This window comes from Patagioenas fasciata, chromosome 32, assembly GCF_037038585.1.
Source record: "Patagioenas fasciata isolate bPatFas1 chromosome 32, bPatFas1.hap1, whole genome shotgun sequence".
Lineage (NCBI taxonomy): Eukaryota > Metazoa > Chordata > Aves > Columbiformes > Columbidae > Patagioenas > Patagioenas fasciata.
Window position 1 is genome coordinate 1,602,242 of NC_092551.1, and position 16,075 is coordinate 1,618,316.

General features: G+C 47.7%; 1 pseudogene; it reads left to right on the forward strand.

The window, feature by feature from the left end:
- The window catches only part of LOC136113450 (dynein axonemal heavy chain 9-like), a 116,692-nt pseudogene that overhangs the window by 73,316 nt on the left and 27,301 nt on the right, over window positions 1-16,075 (forward strand).

A 16,075-nucleotide genomic window follows, 5' to 3' on the forward strand; every position in this document is an offset into this window, starting at 1 on the left:
TTGTGGTCTGGTCCATCACACAAGAACTGAAGTAATGACGTAGTGGGAAATGCAAAAACAGGGCCTTGAAAAAGTTAATAACTCTTTTGTGCCAAGAAAGAATCAGACCTGTCACTTATGCTCAGCTAAACATCAGCAGCTTTTGATGTTAGATGTGGGTCGTGTTAACTCCTGACTTCTAGTTAATCTGTGCTTTGAAAGGCAGAGAGAGAAAAGCAGCATTTCCATGGGAAGCTTTAATTTTAACTGTAACCTGCTTGAAAGGTGCTCAGGTTGTGGGATATTAGGAAATGTCCTGCCAGGTCTGGATGCTGGGGCAGGAGCAGCGACTGAGCTCAGGTGTTGTTTGGTTTATCGCGTGGCTTCAGGAGTGGGGGAGTCTGGCTCCTGGGCTTCATAATGTTTATTTAAATAGTGGTCCAATTTTTCTTGAAATCCTTCCTTACCTTTTGGATTCATTCTTGATTATTCCTTCACATTAAATATTCTTGAGTTTTTGAGATCTCCTGATATCCTGTTTGTCCCTACGGGAACACAATTTTCTTCCTGAAATTGAGTGTGAAAGAACCTCTGGACTCCGGGAATGCATTTCCATGTGTTACTTTCATTCAATCTTCATAAACTCATAATTTAGCTCACACTCTCTTGTCCAAACCCTTCTTGTGCAGTGCTAGCTTCAAAGTCAGGTCAGGCTGATCAGCCAGGTTTTGAATGTTTCCATGACTGGAGTTCCCATAACCTCTCCGACCCTTGTCACACCACTAAACACACTCCACGGTGAAGCTGATGTATTTTTATTTCAGTTGGAATTTCCCTTCCTGCAGTTTGTTACCTCTTGTCCTTTTGCTATACACCTCCAAAAAAAATTGGCTCAGTCTTCTCTATAACTCCCTATTAGGTAGTTGTAGACAGAGTCAAAGAATCACAGAACAGTTTGGGTTGGAGGGACCTTCCCAGCTCCCCCAGTGCCACCCCTACCATGAGCAGGGACATCTTCACCAGCTCAGGGTGCTCAGAGCCCCATCCAGCCTGGCCTGGGATGTCTCCAGGGATAGAAACAGAATTAAAATTCCCCTTCACCTTTTCCCCGAGCTGAACAAACCGATTTCTCTCAGCCTTTCCTTGCATGTCCTGTCCTCCACTATTTTATGACCTTGGTGGCCTCCGTTGAACTCGTTCCAGTATGTCAATGTCTTTCTTGTCCTGGGGGCCCCAAAAGTGGATTGAACCTCACACAGCTTTTGTCTGCCTGTCAAGGTCCTTCCCTTTGCGTTCTGCGTGGTCAGTGCCAGCTGCAGCCCTGCTGGGAGAGCACTGCTGGCTCCCGCATGGAGACACCCACTGCCCCGGTACCAGCCCCTGCGGAACACTGGAGCTCCAGTGAGACCTCGGAGCCTGCTGGGCCAGCCAGTTCTCCACCCACCTTCCAGTCTACCATGGCCCATGACCCTTGATATGATGCTAACTGGGAAAAAAAAAAAAGATAAAGGAATAAACAACCCCCTTTTCCTGGTTAGGGACACGTGAGTTTCCTTAGCTTGTGGGCAGATGGAGAACTGGTGGATGTAGCTCGGTGCATGTTGCCTTTTTCAAATTCCTTTTAATCCCAGACAAGCAATCAAACACCGCCTGCACAATAGCTGTGTGTGTGAAGGGCATTTGGAGATTGTTGTTTTACCGACTGTTCTGTAGTTATACAAGCGGCCAATGACAACTGTTAAAGGCACAAAGCACGTAGAAATTGCAGCTGTGGAGGGGTCAGCCCCTGGACTTGCTGCCGCTGTGCTGTGATACTGCTGGCTCTGCACAGGTCCTTAAAATGGCTCCATTTGCAGCCTGTCCAGTGGCTCTGTTGTTATCTCACTATTATATACATACTGTTATATACATAATATATTATATATTAATACTGCACCTACCAACCTTAGAAGCCCAGCTTGATTCCCTTTGTCAAAACTGCCTGACAGCTCTTATGACAAGGAGTCCTGTGCTAATTACCTCATTACAAAACACTCCAAGAACTTGTATCTTAATTGCTGCAGCTAATGAATTTGGACATTGTACGCATGTGAGTGTTGCACAGAACAAGGAAGACGGCCCCAAATCAAGTCAGCAATAATTCCTTTCAACAGGTGCAGGTCCTTACTGCTCTCATGTTTTCCCTTCTGCACCCAAGACCCATTGCCAGCTGGCTCCAGCTGGTCAGGCTGATGTCTGCGTTGCTTGGAGCGAGGGTTCAGCTGAAGGTGACTCCAGGTGTTCACTACAAATGATGGCAAAATACCAGAGAGATTTGTCAGGTATTGGTGAAACCAAAGGGAAAAGAGCAACCTATACACCCAGGGGTAGGAGGCTGGGCAGGCAGCAGTGGATTGACTTTGTCAAGCACTGTTCATGTTTGTCCTGACTGATTGGAATGATCGTCTCTGGGGGTCTGAGTATCTTCAGTGGGATTCCCTTTTGCCTGGCGAGTCGCGTCCTCTCCCCCAGCAGAGAAAAATGGGCATTTCTGTCTGTAGTGCATCAGCTCTTCCTCATGGACAAACACGGAGAAGAGCTCAGAGGAACTGTGTTTCTGAAGCACCTCATTCACTGGAGGTGAAAGGAGTCCAAGGTGACTGTCCTCTTGTCAGACATCAGCACTTTGCAGATCTAAGGTGGGATTAGGCTCCAGTTCAAGGTGCTCAGATTCAGGTAGGTGAGGATATCCAGGTTCATCCGAGGCTGTGGAGGCCAGAAGGGTGTCCAGCGCCCCATCAGGGACACAGGTGTGGTTTCACTCTGTTGCCCAAGTGTGGGTCTCTAATGCTTTTTGAAACATGTCAGGATATCCAGCCTGGGTTCCAGCGGCTGTTCAAGGACACAGGTGTCTTCTTCTGTTGTGTGGGTTCCTGTCTGAACTGCTTGAGCCATGTTGTTTTCCAGGCTGCCCTGGCTGTACAATAGGTTTCTCCTGAGATGAACCATCTAGTTGTGTTGACTTGGGAAGGCTGTGGGAAATTCCACGTATCCCTACAGAACAATGATTTTCATCCACTGTTCTCATTTGATTTTTGTCTCTGGACATCACCTTCAGCTGGAAAACACTAAATGCCTCAGCATTACAGAATCCCACATAATCCCAGCCTGGTTGAGTTGGAGGGACCTCTGGAGATCCCCCAGTCCAAGCCCTGCTCACGCAGGGTCACAGAGCAGATCACACAGGTGGGTCCAGGCGGGTTTCAATGTCTCAGAGAAGGAGACTCCACACCCGCTCTGGGCAGCCTGGGCCAGGCTCTGGCACCTCCCAGCAAACAAGTTTCTGCTCATGTTCAGATGGAGCCTCCTGTGTTTCAGTCTGTGCCCGTTGCCCCTCACCCTGGCGTTGGGCACCACTGAACAGAGTCTGCTCCATCCTCTGACACCCACCCTGAGATATTGATCCATTGATCAGATCCCTCTCAGCTTCTCTTCTCCAGCTTAACAGCCCCAACTCTTACTGAGTCTTTCCTCATCAGAAAGATGCTCCAGACCCCTACCAAACCATCTAGTTGTGTTGACTTGGGAAGGCTGTGAGAAATTCCATGTATCCTTGCAGAACAATGATTTTCATCCACTGTTCTAATTTGATTTTGTCTCTGGACTTCACCTTCAGCTGGACAGCATTAAATGCCTCAGCATTGTACTCAGTGCTGCTGCTTGTCTGGCGTCAGCTGGCCAAGGGTGAAACTTTGGTTCAGGCCCTCAAGTAGAGATAAGCTGGTCTGTCCTATGTGACACCAGGGTAATGTGTGTGTTGTGGGGGGGTTTGGCTCCCAAAGGGGAACATGAGTCTCCAGGGAGGTGGCGACTGGCAGAAGGGCTGTGGGTGAAGAAGGGGGATGAAGAGGGGAAGCCAGCACTGGGCATGGTTCCTCTGCTGAGTACACAAACACATTCGGGTCACTGCTGACCTGGGAACACACCAGGGTCTGGGCTGAAGGATGCTGCTTCCTGATTTTTAAAAAGAATAACAAGGAACCCCAAAATCTATGACCATCTTCAGCCCCCTGGGCTCGTGGCTGGTTTTAAATGACTACAGAAGGCTCAGCAAGTACCGTAATAATTTGTAATAATCTAACTTTAATTTGCTGTCACGTTTCACTGGAAATATGAGGAGGGGCTGGAAAGCACAGTCAGGGATGACAGGCAAGAAGGGGCTGGAGCAGGGTTAGGCAAGGTCTGCAGGAACGGCAGCCTGGCTCCTGGTTGTTGTGAGTATATAATTTACTGTTACTGATGTTACTGCTGCAGGGGCAAGGTCACCCTTCAGTCCTTTGCAATCCTTTGGGCTCATCAGAAGGTATTATCTGTTACTTTCGCTCTGTAGTGGGTCCCGTCTGTGGTTCAAGTCCGACACTACTTTGTCTTGCACTTCTACAGCACCTTTTCGTGCCTCTGGGTCCCACCATGCACTGCAGAGTTAAATTGATTGGTACGCTCCAAGCAATTTACCCTTGATTAAAGCAGACAGGTCTCTGCAGTGACAGAGTTGTGGATTATGCTTTTTAAAAATACATTCCCCGCTGGCTCCCACCAGAGAAAGCCCTGCTGCTGTCTTTCTTTCCATCTGAAAGGGTTACCATGGTATTATGCTCTAAATTATATCTGTCATCTCTGTAAAATAATAATCATAGACCCAGCAGGGTTGTATTTTGCTTTTTATTCCTATTTCTAACAAGATTTTGAAGCAGCATGTCACATTAAGATCTGTGGCAGCTGGGGAAGAGCAGGCTCTCTCCTCCTGACAGCCAGACAGCAGCGGGGGCTCCGGCGTGTCCTGCTGCTCCACGTCGGCTCCGCTGCCAGTGAACTCCTCACTCCTTTGCATGGGGAGGGATTTTCATGTTCACCCTTGGTTGAGCTCACTAAAGAGCCCTGCAAACTTCAGGCTTGAAGCACCGAAATGCACCTTGTGTGTTACGTGCTGACATTGTGGCTGAGTTGGGAATGACGGCGGCGAGATGGGCGCAGGGTCAGCAAGAGTTTGTTTTGTGCCTTGGTCTGGCACGGTTGTTTGGCACAGCTTTACCTTGGGTTTGGCTGGCGTGTGGTTACCTGAGCCAGTCTGGTTTCACAGCTTCCCCCTCCTTCTCTCTTCCCATCTCTGCTATTTTTCTTCCTAACAGAGATCCAGGTGCCAGCAGCTGCTCTATCGCACATGGCAACCACGGTGCTATGGAACAGGCTGCCCAGGGCAGTGGTGGAGTCATCATCCCCGGAGGGGTTTGAAAGGTGTTTAAACAAGGTGCTTAGGGACATGGTTTCATGCTAGAATTAGGGTATGGTTGGACTCGATGCTCGTGAGGGTCTCTTCCAGCTGAAATGATTCTGTGATTCTATGCAGTGCCAAGGGGGTGACTGGAGCCTCTCGTCAACCCTCCCTGATATCAGAGCAGATTTAAAAATTGGCACTTTAAATAGGACTCTTGAGTTTGTGGCCCACACGCTGTTGTTGTGTTTGTCATTGTTTTCATGTCACCGCTGCTGAGGCAGCTCCAGGCTCCCCAAGAAGAACGTCAGGAGAAAGGAGAGCAGGTGCTTCATCCAGCAGTGCAGGACAGCTAGAAAGGGGTCGCTATGCTGCACTAGTTAGTATAATTTTAAATGTTATTTAGGCTGCAAAGAAAAAGTTATTTATTTTTCTTGCCTGGTCTCCAGGGATGGTTCATCCACCACCTCTCTGGCCAACCTGGGCCAGGCTCTCACCACCCTCAGGGGCAGCAATTTCTTCCATATCTAGAGCGTCCCCGTCGCTCTCTGGGGACGCAGCTGGTTGCCGTGGCAGAGCCTGGTAGCTCTGCTGAGAGGAGTCGGGAGAGTCGGGTCTGTAAAGTGAAGGAAGGGGAGATGTTCAGGTGTTAAGTTAATAAACTGCTTACAGATTTGTGAAACGTGGATTTTCTTCCCTCTGAGCCTTACATTTGCTTGCATCAAGAACACAACTTTTGTGGCTTGGAGTGTCTTTAGAGTGACTTTTTTTTAGGACCTGATGGGTTTCACCTTATTCTCTTTGAGTCATCAGCTCTTCTCACTATCTTTTCTCTGAAATAAATAAAATAACAGCTTGACAGCTGTAATGACAAATGTGAAACCCAAATGATTTGAGCCATGATCCATCGAGCTGAGATGGCCTGCTTTACATTGCTTTTAATACATTTTATGTTTTGTGTGTAAATAATTAGATGTTAGGAATAAAAACTGTCTGTTTAATACATGCCATTGAAAACCCTGGGTGCTGTTAATAGGCTTAGTAATAGGTGACACCTCTTTGAAATATAATTCTTTTATGCATTTTAATAGAGTTCATGGTAAACATGCTGTGATAAGCAGACAGAAACTAATATTTCCTGCAGCCAGAATGCACCTAATTAAAATTAATTGATTTTAGAAAAAAATCATCACCGCTAAGATGTCCAAACTATCTTCTTCTTGACAAAGCAGCCGTGCTGTGGTGTTGGGATGCAGAAACCCGCCCGTCGGGCTGGTGTCTGACCCTACGCACTCTTGGAGATCAGGCTGCGCTGGGGATGCACTTTGGCTGTTAAAATTGGTGTAATATATACAATTGCTTTGGGAAATTGGAGGTAACGAAGGGCACGTTCTCCAGGGGCTTCTTCAGAAGTTTATTTGCAGGTTGTTACAGTAACTCTGCATTTTGAGTGATTCAGCCCCATTCAGCCTGGATGCTGGGGAGACATCAGGCCCTTCAGGTCAAGGTGGGGTTTACTGCTGGTCTCTGCACCCCACAGGGCCTTCTGTTCTCTACCCCGGAACGTCTGCAGCACCCCCAAGACCTGGTGAAACTCTACCTGCACGAGTCAAACCGACTCTACCGGGATAAGATGGTTGAAGAAAAGGATTATGGTACCTTTGATAAAATCCAGCTGGAGACGGTGAAGAAATTATATGACGTAAGTGTTGAGGTTCATAACTCTGATAATAACGTACGTGCTTACAGGAAAAAGGTTCCTTGGGCAAGAGAAGTTTGACCCAAGGTCTGCCAGTCTCTCACTTGCAGGGAGTGTGATGCTCTTGGTGGGACACCAGGAGCAAAATCTCTGTCAACTGCTTCCTGGGCTGCCAATGTTGGTATTTGGGTGAACGATGCTCTCCCTAAGGGCACCGGGGAGAGGAGATTTCGGCTCTGTGAATTAATTAAATTATTTTATTTAAATGTCTTGAGTCTCGTGGCAAAAGCAAAAGAGTCAGATCCCCAGTCTTGGTGGGAGTAAAGTGAGATGCAGGCACAAATCCCTAGTGCTTTCCTTTTTTTCCAAACTATCTTCCTAATGGAAGCTCTAGACCTGCTTTGCTTCAGTCCTGTCATCACCCGGCAGTGTTGCCATTGGAGTCCTGCAAATATCACAGTAACGCAGACAGTGCTTTTTCCTCTGGCTGTTAATCATTGTCCATGCAACAGTGTCATGCTGTAGCTGTTGCTGTGGGGCTTTTCTTGTGCTCACATTTTCTTAAGGTGATGAGTTCTTGTGATTTACAAAAGGTCCAGAGCAAGTATTGGGGCTTTATCCTTTCCCTTTCCTTCCCTTTTGTCGCTCTTTCCCCTTTTTCAACACACAGGTGCAGCTATATGGACATTTTTTGGAACACTGTGCTTCACTTGGAAAGATGACATAGAGCTGCAGTGTTTTCTCCTTTACTTCTTATATACCTTTTTTAAAAATTATTTTTAAATTTGACAGGACATTGAGGAAACTTTAGAGCAGACCAAGCGAATGAACATTTATTGCCATTTCGCTAAAGGCGTTGGAGAACCCAGCTACAGGCCAGTTCCGACCTGGGAGGAGCTGAACAAGATCCTTGTGGAAGCCTTGGGCAGCTACAACGAAGTCAGCGCTGCCATGAGCCTGGTGCTGTTTGAGGACGCCATGTGCCACGTGTAAGGGAGTTTTCTGTCTTTATGCTCTCATTGTAGCTTTTATCCATGCAGATTGTTTCCATGGAGGTTTCTGGAGGATGTCGGTATCCATTATTAGAGCAGAAGGAGCTGGAGGTGTGCAGAAGCTTCATCTGCCCACGTGGTGTGTCCTGCACAAATACTGCCCTGCTTCTCCAGCTGCTGCTGGGGGGATCTTTTGACACTGTGAGGATGCGGGGCTGTCGGATGGAGGGTCAGCATGCTGCTGGTCGTTTGAAGTCTGGTTGCTGTTACATCTTTGGCCCTTGATGCTCTGCATACGGCACAGACGTTTATTGTACATGACATTGATCAAGTGCTTTTTGTCTTCACTTGACAGCCAGCCACAGAACTAGTTACACCAGGATGTCCCTGAATGCTTTCACAACTGGGTTAGAGGCACGTTTACACAATTCTCAGTGGGATTTTCAAATGTATATAATGTGAGATTACGTGAATTCAGGCTACTAGTTTGAATGGACTGAGGCACTTAAATTGCCTGGATCCTTTGGAAAGCCTGCTTGCATTCCGATGCCTGGAGGTCCAGCTGGATTCCCTGTGGAAACTGGACACGTGGGACTATATGAAAATAGCGAGCCTCCGTTGATCATTATGAAGCTATTTACATGCCTGTGGTATGGATCGTGACACGTACCTCCAGCTCTTATACATGATTTAAATGCTTGTTGGGAATTCCACAGAATCACGGAATCCCAGAATGTCAGGGGTTGAAGGGACCTGGAAAGCTCATCCAGTGCAATCCCCCCATGGAGCAGGAACACCCAGCTGAGGTTCCACAGGAAGGGGTCCAGGGGGTTTGAATGTCTGCAGAGAAGGAGACTCCACAGCCTCCCTGGGCAGCCTGGGCCAGGCTCTGCCACCCTCACCAGGAAGAAGTTTCTTCTCCAATTTAAGTGGAACCTCCTGTGTTCCAGTTTGTACCCATTGCCTCTTGTCCTGTCACTGGTTGTCACCGAGAAGAGCCTGGCTCCATCCTCCTGACACTCACCCTTTAGATATCTGTAAACATGAATGAGTCCCCCCTCAGTCTCCTCTTGTCCAGCTCCAGAGCCCCAGCTCCCTCAGCCTTTCCTCACACGGGAGATGCTCCACTCCCTTCAGCATCTTGGTGGCTGCGCTGGACTCTCTGCAGCAGTTCCCTGTCCTTCTGGAGCTGAGGGGCCACAACTGGACACAATATTCCAGGTGTGGTCTGATTTTTGGGGGCTGAAATGCAGACCTGGCCTCAGATAATTTCTGAAGATGAACCTCCCCTGTAAATCATAGTTTTAACTGATTTTGCCTGGAAACATTGTATCATGAAGAGCAGGTTTGTGACTAAGCTAGAAGGAAGCCGCTGTCCTGCTGCACGCTTGTGTGGGTGATTTCAGGTTTGCTGGACCTGGTAACCTAATGCAGTTACTCTCATGCAAATTAAAAAAATACATATATATATATAAATTTCTACTCCTTTTAACTAGCTGTTTAACCAGTTCTGTTCTAAGAGCTCAGCAATCTGTTCCTTTTGCGGTGCAGCGTGCTGGCTGTGCTGGGGCATGGCTTCCCTTATAGTTTGGGCATTTACTTCTTTGTATTAATGAGTCATATGCAACCTGATGTCCATTGGTGTTTCTGCTTGCAGAAAGGTGACAGTAATTTTAATCTTGTGCTTCTTTTGCACTTTACATAAATTGGGATTTTCAACAAAACCTGTCAGTATCCCTCCAGTTAATATTGTGAGTAATCGGGAAGGCGAGGTTTGAGTATTCAGCATGATTTTCACTGGAGCTGAGTGATTTCGATTCAGCGCATTTGGAAATTGCGTTTTGCTGAAACACACAAATTATTCCATCTCCAACAGCTTATGGATGACATCTTGAATTTGTTGTGAAGTTTCTGTTGGGAAAAAAAAGTAAGGGAGTTAATGTATGTGGGGAGGTGGGGGATATGGGTCAGTCAGCTCCTGACCCGGGGCTCATGGTGCCCATTCCCAACGCACACCCCGTGCCCTTGCTTTTGGGGACAGCCAGCTAGAGAATGAAAAGCAGGAACATTCCAGCTCTCCACACAAGCTGGATTGCTATTCTGGGTTTAATTTCACAATCTGTGGCAGTCTGCACATAGATCATAAGACGCTTGAGTTGTAATAAAGCAGTACAGTATTTCTTGCAGTCTTATTTGAAAAATTAATTAGATTAGTCTAGGAAAATACTCAGTTAAGTGAGGTGAATAAAGGCAGTGATGTCAAGAGGGGAATGGTGCTTGCATTTCAGACACCTGACAGTGAGGTTTTCACAGGTAGGATCCTCTAAACCTCCCTCACTTGGGATTTTAACGTGGGGATGTCAGCAATTGCTTAAAGAGAATAGACTGGGGGCAGAGCTCACTGTGCAACTCTCAAGGACAAGTGAACAGACCTGAAAAACAATAGCAAGTTCATTTTAAGTGTGACAAAATCTCACTCTTAATGGTGGCTTGGATAAATAATGTTGGACTGTATTTTCCAGACAGGTATTATGCTATTCCAGATGTATATGAATATGCTTTAATGCATAGCAGGACCCTTCACCTGAACATGAACCCAAAATGCTTTGTGAAGAGGAACCTTCACTGGAGAGGTGCACCAGAGCCATGAATTCTGTTCTCACTATTTGCATGTCCATGTAATGTGTTTTTTCCCTTGTCCTCCCTGCAAAGACATCCAGGCCTTCACCTTAAAATATTTCTATCCAGCAGGACTTGGCAGGTGGAAAAATATTGGACACAGTTTGAATCGCCACCAAACTATTTTTTTAATCAGCTACGTCCTTTGTTTGGGCCTCAGCAGAGATGGGGATTGATTGCTGACATGTCTCTTAGATTGACATTTTTCATCCCATTCAGACTACGGTTTCCTAGTGATTAAAATATATATTGAAAAGCAGTGGGCAGAGAATAAGAAAAATACTCTTATTAATGACAGATTTTATATGCTTCAATTTAGTTGCCGCATCAACCGGACCCTGGAGTCCCCCCGAGGGAACGCTCTCCTGGTCGGCGTGGGTGGAAGCGGGAAGCAGAGCCTGACCAGGCTGGCGGCCTTCATCAGCTCCCTGGAGCTTTTCCAGATCACGCTGAGGAAAGGGTACGGGATCCCTGACCTGAAGGTGGGTGACTCCTGGGGCTGAGGTGGAGCGGAAGGGAATAAAAAGCAGAACTTGCCCTGAAAACTTTGGGATCCCCAATTTAAGAAGGACAAGGAATTACCAGAGGGAGACAAAGATGCTGAGGGGTCTGGAGCATCTTTCTGATGAGGAAAGACTCAGTGAGAGTTGGGGCTGTTGAGCTGGAGAAGCTGAGAGGGATCTGATCAATGGATCAATATCTCAGGGTGGCTGTCAGAGGATGGACCAGACTCTGTTCAGTGGTGCCCAGCGCCAGGGTGAGGGGCAACGGGCACAGACTGAAACACAGGAGGCTCCATCTGAACATGAGCAGAAACTTGTTTGCTGGGAGGTGCCAGAGTCTGGCCCAGGCTGCCCAGAGCGGGTGTGGAGTCTCCTTCTGTGAGACATTGAAACCCGCCTGGACCCACCTGTGTGATCTGCTCTGTGACCCTGCGTGAGCAGGGCTTGGACTGGGGGATCTGCAGAGGTCCCTTCAGCCCCCACCAGGCTGGGATCCTGTGATTCTGTCTTGTTGCGTGTTGAATGACGCCATTGTGAAGACAGTAAAAAGCTCCAGAGACTATATGGGACTGCAGAGAGGAGCAGTGCTTCCCAACACATCTGTGGGGTGCAGACAGGCCTGATGTCCCCTGCCAGCCCTCTGAGCTGGCCAGACCCAACAACATCCCAGCCCAAGGCTCAGAGTCAGCGCTGGGCTCCGATGATAAACCCCTGGTGTGGACATTCAGTTAATGCTTGTTCAAGAAACCGTATTTGACTATTATTTCTAATTAAACCAAGATGTGGTAATTAGCTCATCTGTGAGGTGCCTGTTGTGGAGTGATTTGGAGGTGGAAAAGGAGCAGGAGAGAGCAGGAGGAGAGTTCCAAAGTCGTATCCAGTCCTTCCACCAGGATTTTGTATGAGGGAGGGACTGAGGGGATGGTGGATGGTTCACTATAGAGAACAGGTGCCTGTGCTTATATCTATGCGCAGGCTAGTGAGCACAGAAGTTACAAATCAACATTGTAAAATATCGTTGAAATGATTTTCAAGTATTTTAGCTGCTGGCAAAAGGATTCTCATCAGAAATGTTGTAAAAATCACAACCTCAGTAACTTCACGCCATTCTGCTCGGGAGATGCGATGGCCAATGAACCCTTGCCTTCCTTCCCCATCAGAGGCAGGGCCTGATGACCTGTAGTTGTGTACAGGTTGTTTTTGTCATGTTTTTGTCACGTCACACAAGCCTGATCCTCCATCCATTGGGTATTTTCAACTTTCCTCTGTGTTCTTCAGCCCCACTCGTACAATTTTCTAGCTCCTACCTGCCTATTCATTGAGAAAACCTGTGCTCCCATCTAGGAATATAGCTTGAAACCAGCATTAATAAACTTGTTTTCAAAGCATGTCTTTACTTCTGTCTGTGGAGGTGGAAGATAATTTGATGTTCCCTTCACTCTCTATTCATTTTCAAAGAGTTTATGAAATATGGAGTCATCTTTTTTTCTTCGATATGGAAGAGCAGGATGGTGACAGATTACCCTGTCTGGCATTGGCCCCTCGTGCTGTTATAATTGATCTAATTCAAATTTCCAGTGATGGAAGTAACAAATGATTCTTTTTGAGGGAGTGTGTGTATTTGCTGAATTTCTAAGAAAGTTTCTGGAACACAGGCCAGTAAATTCCTTCAGTGTCTCCCGCATGCCTTGTATCCTGCTTGGAGGGGCAGGAAGGAAATGATGGAGTTTGAGCGGGATGATGGCGTTTTTCCCATCTCATGAACAACTTGGATTTCAAGAAGTTGGTGTCCTTCATCAGGAGGACACTGTGTCCTTCATCAGGACACTGTCCCCTTTGAGGTGAAACAGCTTTTCCATATGAGCAGTTTCTCTGTCAGCATCACTGCACTGAGTGGGACACTGAAGGGCGAGTCCCTGCTCAGACTCTGGAAAGGAATAAAACTGAAAACATCCCTGTTTGCACAAGGTGTCCTTCTCCTTTCTTCACAAGCAGAAAGAAATGTGTTGCAGCACCTCAGAAAAAAAAAAGAAAATTCAGGTATAGTTGTGAAATCAGAGAAATCTACAGCATGGGGACACCAAGGTCCAACATTTTCAGTGGCTGCTGTCCCTCCCAGTCCCTGTGGTGCTTTAATGTCCCCGTATAGTGACTTATTGTGCCCACAGTAAGCCTTTCTGAACTCCCAGGGCAGCCTCCACAACCAGGGACTGCACTGATGTCTTTAGCCACATCCATTGACCTCCAGGTGTTCCAGCTACAAGCATTTCCCTGTGTGTAGCGGTGCTGGCCAGGGCTTCTTTCTCTTTTTTTGTGTGTTACACAGACCTGGCCGTAACGTCAAGTCTTACTGGGTAAAGTCTTACAATGATGACAGCGATAGACTCCCCCATATAACCTGGCAGACTCAGCCATGAAGATGGAGAGTGGCCAAAGTGCAGTTTCACGCTAATTAATTGCCATTGCTTTATTCTTGGTTAATGGGAAGATTCTGAAATATCCTGCTTGCAGATGTGGTACCTACCTGAGTTTTGCAGAATGGAGGTGCACCCCCTAAGTCCTCTTGCTTTTCAACGTCCAGGCAGACCTGGCAAACCTGTACCTGAAAGCCGGTGTGAAGAACATAGGCATCGTGTTCCTGATGACCGACGCTCAAGTGGCAGATGAGCAGTTCTTGGTGCTGGTGAGTGACTTCTTAGCATCAGGTACCTCTGTCATTGCTTGATTTCCCCTTTCCCCCTTCTCAGTGTGGTTGTGCTCATGGTAGCATCTGTGGTTTTAGAATATACAGAAGGGCAATATATGAAGTGAGCTAGAAGATATGTGGGTTAAGTTCTGGACTAAAAGCCATGATAAGGTCTCCTTTGTGAGGATGTACTCCATCATCTGATAGTTTTTCTTTCTCTGATGTTGTGTACCTAGTTTTTCCATACTTCATGGTATACTCTCTACAGTTAAGAGACGTGTCTGTTGTGACATTGCAGCTGAGGACAGAGCCCAAGGAATGTATCAACAGATGAAGAGTTTGACCTGTGGATCTCATGCATCCACACTCTAGTTACCTAATAAGGTTTTTCCTGGCTGGAATATTTGACTGCAAGTTGGTGGATGGTACAAAGCCACCAAATGACCGTGTCTGTGTGCGTCACCTAGCTGCTTGTCCCATTGCAGTCCTTTTCCTCTTTGTTTTTCCATTAAAGTTTTTGAGTTGTTGCTTGCCCAAACAATTGCAGAATAGCCAGCCTACACACAGATGCTCTGTTTCGCTGCAGAACATGGCATGAGTATGTGTGGTGGAGCACTCCCCATGCAGGGCGCACTGCAGCTACAGCGCACGTGGGAGCGTGCGGCTGTGTCACCGTGACCGCAGGGGGTAACCCAGCCTGGGCATATTCCCCAGAGTCCCTGGAAAATCACTGCTACCAACTGCATGATGCTTTTTTCCTTATTTATGAGTCAGGAGTGGGAAGACTCCAGCTGGTTCGGGTGACCTCTGTGCATGGTGAGGACTGGAGAGTTGAAAGCACAGGGAAGCGATAGTTTGTGCGAAACTCCAGAGTTGACATATGTGGCTGTAAATTGGCCAGATGGTTTGAGCAGCAAACAATCTCTGCCTGTGATAAATTTGTAATCAGGAGTAAAGACAGGGGTTGTTGTGGAGGCTGGTGAGTAGCTCCTGTCACCTGTGTAGATGGCACAAATATCTCATGACATGAAGTGAAGCTCTGCAGTGTCCTGCAGCAAGGGGCAGGCCAAGCAGCCTGGTTTGGGATGTCCAGGTCATTTTGCGGTGGTTCAGAAAGGTGTCACATTTTCCTGTAGCTGCTATGTGGGGAAGAGGGGACAGATCAGAAGTCCTCACTCAGGGTCTGGGGAGGCAGCTCAGAATTGTGGCTGGACTGAGGACTGAGGAAGGGACCATGGGAGGGACCATGACAAGTGTAACAAGGGCAAGTGCCAGATTTTGCACCTGGGACACAGCAACCCTGGCTGTACAGACAGACTGGGGGACGAGATGCTGGAGAGCAGCTCCATGGAGAGCTCTGGGGGTTCTGGTCAGTGGCAAGTTGAACATGAACCAACAGTGTCCCTGGAGCCAAGAGGGCCCCGTGTCCTGGTGCATCCAGCACGGCACGGCCAGCCGGGCAGGGAGGGGATTGTCCCGCTCTGCTCTGTGCTGGGGCGGCCTCACCTGCAGCATTCACTGTGTGCAGGGCTGGGGACACAGGAGAAAAGGAGATAAAGCTACTGGAGGGTGTCCAGAGGGACATGAAGCTGGTGAAGGTTTGGAGGGGAAGCCATATGAGGAGCGGCTGAAGTCCCTGGGTTTGCTCAGCTGGAGCAGAGCAGACTGAGGGCAGAGCTCATGGGGCTGCAGGTTCCTCAGCAGGAGGGGCAGGGCTGAGCTCTTCTCTGTGACAGTGACAGAGCCCAGGGAATGGCAGAAGATGTGCCAGGGAGGGCAGTGGGACATGAGGAAAAGGTTCTTCACCCAGAGGTGCTGGACACTGAACAGGCTCCCAGGGCGATGTCACGGCCCAACCTGACAGTGTTCAAGGAGAGACTGGGCAATGTCCTCAGACACACGGGGTGAACTGTGGGGTTGTCATTGCAGGGACAGGAGTTGGACTCCATGATCCTTGGGGGTCCTGTCCATGTCAGGACGTTCTATGGTTCTATGACCTCCCAAAACGTGACCTAGTGCCACCCAGCGGGTGCTGCCTGAGGGCTCTGGCTGCTTCCCGCTCTCTGCAGGCTTGTTTTTCTTACTTGTTTCACTTCTTTCCGTCACCTAAGGAGCTAGAACAGAATATATATTTTAGACTCTCTTATAAACAAGCAGATATCTGATTAGTGTATTTTCCTAAGTAATTAGTGCTCATATTGACAGTATCTCACTCAATAATAATGATTTCAATCAAATCAGAAGCCAGAAGGGAAGTGAATAGGTGATAAATTAAGTAACCAGAAA